The 5,000-nt window shown below is 41.9% G+C and overlaps 1 protein-coding gene across 8 annotated transcripts in view; it reads left to right on the forward strand.

Annotated features, from left to right (window-relative positions):
- LOC135205288 (dual 3',5'-cyclic-AMP and -GMP phosphodiesterase 11-like) overlaps positions 1-5,000 on the forward strand; it is a 348,600-nt gene that overhangs the window by 217,325 nt on the left and 126,275 nt on the right. The window contains exon 1 of one of the 8 annotated variants that reach the window (XM_064235675.1): positions 3,323-3,398. The exons of 2 other annotated variants lie outside the window; for them this stretch is intronic. The gene's annotated coding sequence lies outside the window, so the exon portion shown is untranslated. Of the gene's footprint in view, positions 1-3,322; positions 3,458-3,766; positions 4,047-5,000 lie in introns of those variants that run through there. 5 more of the 8 variants (XM_064235683.1, XM_064235678.1, XM_064235677.1 and 2 more) reach the window with 5 other exon arrangements.

Below are 5,000 nucleotides of genomic sequence, written 5' to 3' on the forward strand. Positions count from 1 at the left end.
TTGCCTTTGTTGAATGGGTCGTATTTATGTATACGTTGACTTGGTAGTAACTTTATATTTGTAAGATAGGTCGTAACTTTAGAGCCGCTGAATGGGTCGTAGTTAAATGTGTGTTGGAACGGTAGTAAGTTTATATTTGTAAGATAGGTCGTAACTTTAGAGTCGCTGAATGGGTCGTAGTTAAATATGTGTTGGAACGGTAGTAACTTTAAATTTGTTGAGTAAGTCGTAACTCCATATTTATTAGATAGGGCCTAACTTCATATTACTTATACATTCGATGATGTGGTCGTATTAGCTAAATATGTCGTTCTTAATAAAAACCAGCTCTGAATTGGAAAATTGGTATACGTCAGCCTTCATCAAAATCGGATTTGCTGTCCAGTGAAGACTTCGTTTATCAGACCTCGACGAAACATCTGTGGGAAATTTGTTATTTTTGAGGCTCGAGAGAAAAGATTATTTTAATTTCCCGTGAGACCTATTTTCTCCTCAGTACTGAGAAGCAATTCAATAGGAATTTTCTCAAGAGATATATTAGATTTTAAAAGTATTTGCCTTTTACAGTTTTGATGAAAACTAATCTTGTCGTTTTGAAAAAATATTAAAATATTCGACTCGCAGGTTGATGAAAATTTTGTCAGGCTTGGATGAATTTTTATATATTTTTCTTTCCTCTCTCTATTTTGCAAGTCAATTATTTTTCAATACACCCGAAAATATTTTTTTAATCCGGTTTCGAATAAATCTTTCGCAAATCTATGAAAACTATTTTTTCGTCTGATTGGAATGGAGCTTATGTGATAGCTTCGGTAAGCTTTTATTTTTCAGGCTTCAGAGCCTCTCTCTCTCTCTCTCTCTCTCTCTCTCTCTCTCTCACACACACACACAGTCTTTCGAAATCATCAAGGTGTTTTTATAGACATAAGTCCATATTATATGCCCACATTAACTGACGTGGGAGGAACCTCTCTCTCTCTCTCTCTCTCTCTCTCTCTCTCTCTCTCTCTCTCGTGGACCCTGTCCTTCACTTCAGGTGGTGTTGTGGCTGAAACGGAGCCAAGAGTGTCTTATAATTCACCTTTTCCTCGTTCGTCTCCCTCCTCCACTTCCTCCTCCTCCTCCTCCTCCTCTCCATCTTCTCCCTTATTCCACTTTTATTCCTCCTTCTGTACCTCTTCTGCCTTAATTTGCCTTTATTTCTTCCTTCCCCTCCTGCTCCTATTAGGCACACCTTCCATCCCCAGTTTCTCTTCTCTCTCTCTCTCTCTCTCTCTCTCTCTCTCTCTCTCTCTCTTTCATTGCCTGTTGTGGGGTTGAAGTAAAGTTGGTGAGACTCGGTGTAGCTATATGGAGCAGCTGATGTAGTGGTATTTTGTTGTGGTATGGAGCAGCAACGTTGTGGGACTTTGTTGTGATATGGAGCAGCAATGTTGTGGAAGTTTTTTGTGGTATGGGGGAGCTAATGTTGTGGATCTTTGTTGTGGTATGGAGCAGCAATGTTGTGGAAGTTTTTTGTGGTATGGGGGAGCTAATGTTGTGGAACTTTGTTGTGGTATGGGACAGCTAAAGTTGTGGAACTTCGTTGTGGTATGGAGCAGCTAAAGTTGTGGAACTTTGTTGTGGTATGGAGCAGCAATGTTGTGGAAGTTTTTTGTGGTATGGGGAGCTAATTTGTGGGCCTTTGTTGTGGTATGGAGCAGCAATGTTGTGGGACTTCTATGTGGTATGGAGCAGCTAAATTTGTGGGACTTTGTTGTGATATTGGACAGTTAATGTTAAGGAACTTTGTGGAACTTCTTTGCCCAGGGAACTTGATTTTGGTCCAGCAATTCAAAGATTGAATGGGCCAATAAATTTTATCTTGATTTTTCTCAAGAGCCACCCCCTGTTGGGGCAGACGAACAAAAGATAAGCTTAGCATCTTAGCTATGGTACGGGAATATGGTACTTGTAAAGGAACATCGCACCCTCTAGCAACGGATAGTGACAAGCTGCGACTCATGAACCTGACGGGGAATTATTTGCGCTCGGCAAGACGCGTCGTGCAAATTAATTCTGTAGGGTATCTTCCCAGTGGACGCCATAGTCTCTAGGGGCTTGGATTTCAAGGCAATGGCCTCTGTGGTGGTGGTGGGTTTGTTCCATATGAATAGGGTTCATCCTCTGAATATTAATAATATTGCGCCAATCACTGCGCTGGGAGGTCTTCATTCAAAGTAAAACCTTAGACGAGGGCCAGTTTTTATAACGCCTGCCTACCTCGTGATTACCTTCGCCAATAAAAATGGAAAAGAAAATAAATATCCTGAGGGCTGGCTACATACATCCACACACGGTGCCCTTCAGAAAAGATCGAATTGAAGTCTAGATTATCTAGAAGTTGTCTCTCTACACAGGAGAATTCTTACTGTCTCTACAGTTCTTAGACATTTGGCGAATTTCAGATACTAAGAAGAGGCGATTCCAAATTGTGGGTTAACACCAAGAGTTGCCAGAACTCGGTGTGTTTATTCAAATAGCGTTAGCTTTGCTCAGTTGAATGATGGAGTTATTGCATCAGCTAGTGGCTATTTGCAATGCTGAAAGTCGTGGACTAGTAAAAAAAGAAAATAGAAATGAGAAGCCACAAAATGCACAGCCGCGAGAAAAAACCACCAACTTTGACCCTCTACTGCCCCAGTTTGTCATAAACCTGCATTTTGTTGCTCTATAATATCAATTTCTGTACCTCCAGGAAGCTCTAAAGTTAAGTAACTTTTTTTATGTATCCTTATAACAATAGGTGTTTTCAGTTCTGTAGGAGAATTGGATGGGGACTGAAGTATTGTAAACTGCTGGTGGATGGTCTAGGAAAAAGCCCCAAGGTTAGGTTAGGTTACAATAGGTCTAGTGACCTGTAGATGTCTACAGGTGTTTACTTTGTTTTCGTCTTTCTCGCTTTATTTATGAGAGATAGGGAAGGAGGGAGGTGGTATGGGGGCGGGGGCGGAGGGGTACATTATTCTATGACGCCCTGGGTGGAATATAGGGCGCAGAAAATACGCCCCGAACCGCTGAGACACAACTGAGAGAGAACACCAAGTGGCATTGACGACGTCACTGCGTTTTCTAAACACCACAAGAACTGAGAGAGACACTGAGGCTGAGGAAGAGCGAGTAGCCTCAGTCAGTAGCGCCACCCTGTACTTGTATGTCTTTGTGTACATACGTAAGTTCGTCAGTCTGTGTGTGTGAGTATGTGTGTGTGTGTGTGTGTGTGTGTGTTTGTGAGTAAGTAGTGAGAGAGTTTGGCTTGTGTAATAATCATGAGTGTGAGCCAGTCCCAGTCGTGATGCCGCGCCGATGGGGTGAGGAGCACTTTTCTTCAGACTCCTCACTGCGAGAGGCTCTGTGAGGTGGAAAGAGAGAAGGAAACTCCTTGGAGGGAGAAAAAAGAATATTAAACTTTACTTCAGTGCGTTTCGTGTCTGCGATGCTTTCCGTGCTTGTGTGTGGTTTTTAAATGTGTGTTTTGCACTTGGAAAGCATCATCCTTCTTTTTTTTTTTTTTTTTTATTTTTTTTCTTTTTTTTTTTTTTTTTTTTCGTATTTTTGTTTTGAATTTCAAAGCTTGTTTTAGTGGGAGGCAGAAAAAGATACTCGATGTTAGAAGTTTTTTTTTTTTTTTTTTTTTTTTTTTTTTTTTTTTTTGCATTTTTCTCGTCGTAAGGAAATGGTGCTCGAGTTACAATAACAGTGAATTGTGTGTGTGTGTTTTTTTTAAATACTTTCCCACTGTGCAATTCGTAGGAAAGTTTACCTACTTTTTGAGAAAAAAAAGACGCAGTGAATGTGTTCGGGAAAATAACAAAAAAAAAAAAAAAAAAATAGTGACAGTGCCTGTTGTTATGCAGTTTATACAATATATTTCTTTTTTGTTCTGTTCTCCAATGTGATTGTAGTGTTACCCAGCCGATAAACTGCTGATAAGAACCAACAAGAGGCGAGAGATATGTACGAAAAAGTGGGAAGCCCCAACGTGTATGTTTAAGAGGTCCTTGCGGGTGAGTTCTGAAATCCATGTGAAAAGGTTTTAAAAAAAAGGGCCTTGTGTGTGTGTGTGAGTATGTGTGTGTGTGTGTGAGTGTTTAGGAGCCAAATCCTACCAAAGGCCAAAGTTCATGGATTTGTGCTTAGACGGCCATTAGTCACCTCCGAGGGGCAGCGAATTGTGTCGTTTAAATTTTAGAAGTTCCAGGAGGCCCCCCGCTGTTTGTGTAGGGTATGAATTCGTGTGGCTTTAGCATCCGACTTCAGTCCGCCAGCTCCTAGCAGCAGTAGGCAGTCACATTGTTTTAGAAAGTCTTCGTGAGCAGTGTTTAAAAGCAGAATCATGCTGGTGCCTCTGTTTTTGGAAAGTGAGAATGCTTAGAAGTCCACTGAGTACACTTTTTAAGAGTCCGTTCAGAGAAGTGTTTATGAAGACCCCTTCCACAGTCTGAAAGGTACCAAATTTGAAAGGCAAAAGTTCACGGATTCTCGGAGACACCGCAACGAAGAGAGAGAGAGAGAGAGAGAGAGAGAGAGAGAGAGGAGAGGAGGAAATCATGAGAAGCACTGTAGTACCACCAACAAACCGCTGCTGGAAGTCTTGGAGAGAGACACTCAGTAAGTCAAGCGCTGGGAGAGAGAGGGTCATACTGCAAGGCTGGTACCAAGTGCCCCCGTTGTTCAGGGTATTGTGGGGGTGTGTGGGTATTGGAGAGAGAGAGAGAGAGAGTGTGTGTGTGTGTGTATGTGTGTGAGGAGGAGGAGGAGGAGGAGTAGGTGTCGGGAGTGCAAAGATCCTGACTGTAGTCCAACTAGTTTTTGTGGCCGTGTAAAAGAGATCTTGTATGCGAATAACCACTGGGCTGGTGGAGCTGGGAAGAAGAAGAAGAGGAGGAGGAGGAGGAGGAGTAAGACAAGAGAACTAAATCGTTCCTTCGGTGTGTGAAGGGATTTTGTGTACCTGGAAG

This window comes from Macrobrachium nipponense, chromosome 49 (genome assembly GCF_015104395.2).
Source record: "Macrobrachium nipponense isolate FS-2020 chromosome 49, ASM1510439v2, whole genome shotgun sequence".
Lineage (NCBI taxonomy): Eukaryota > Metazoa > Arthropoda > Malacostraca > Decapoda > Palaemonidae > Macrobrachium > Macrobrachium nipponense.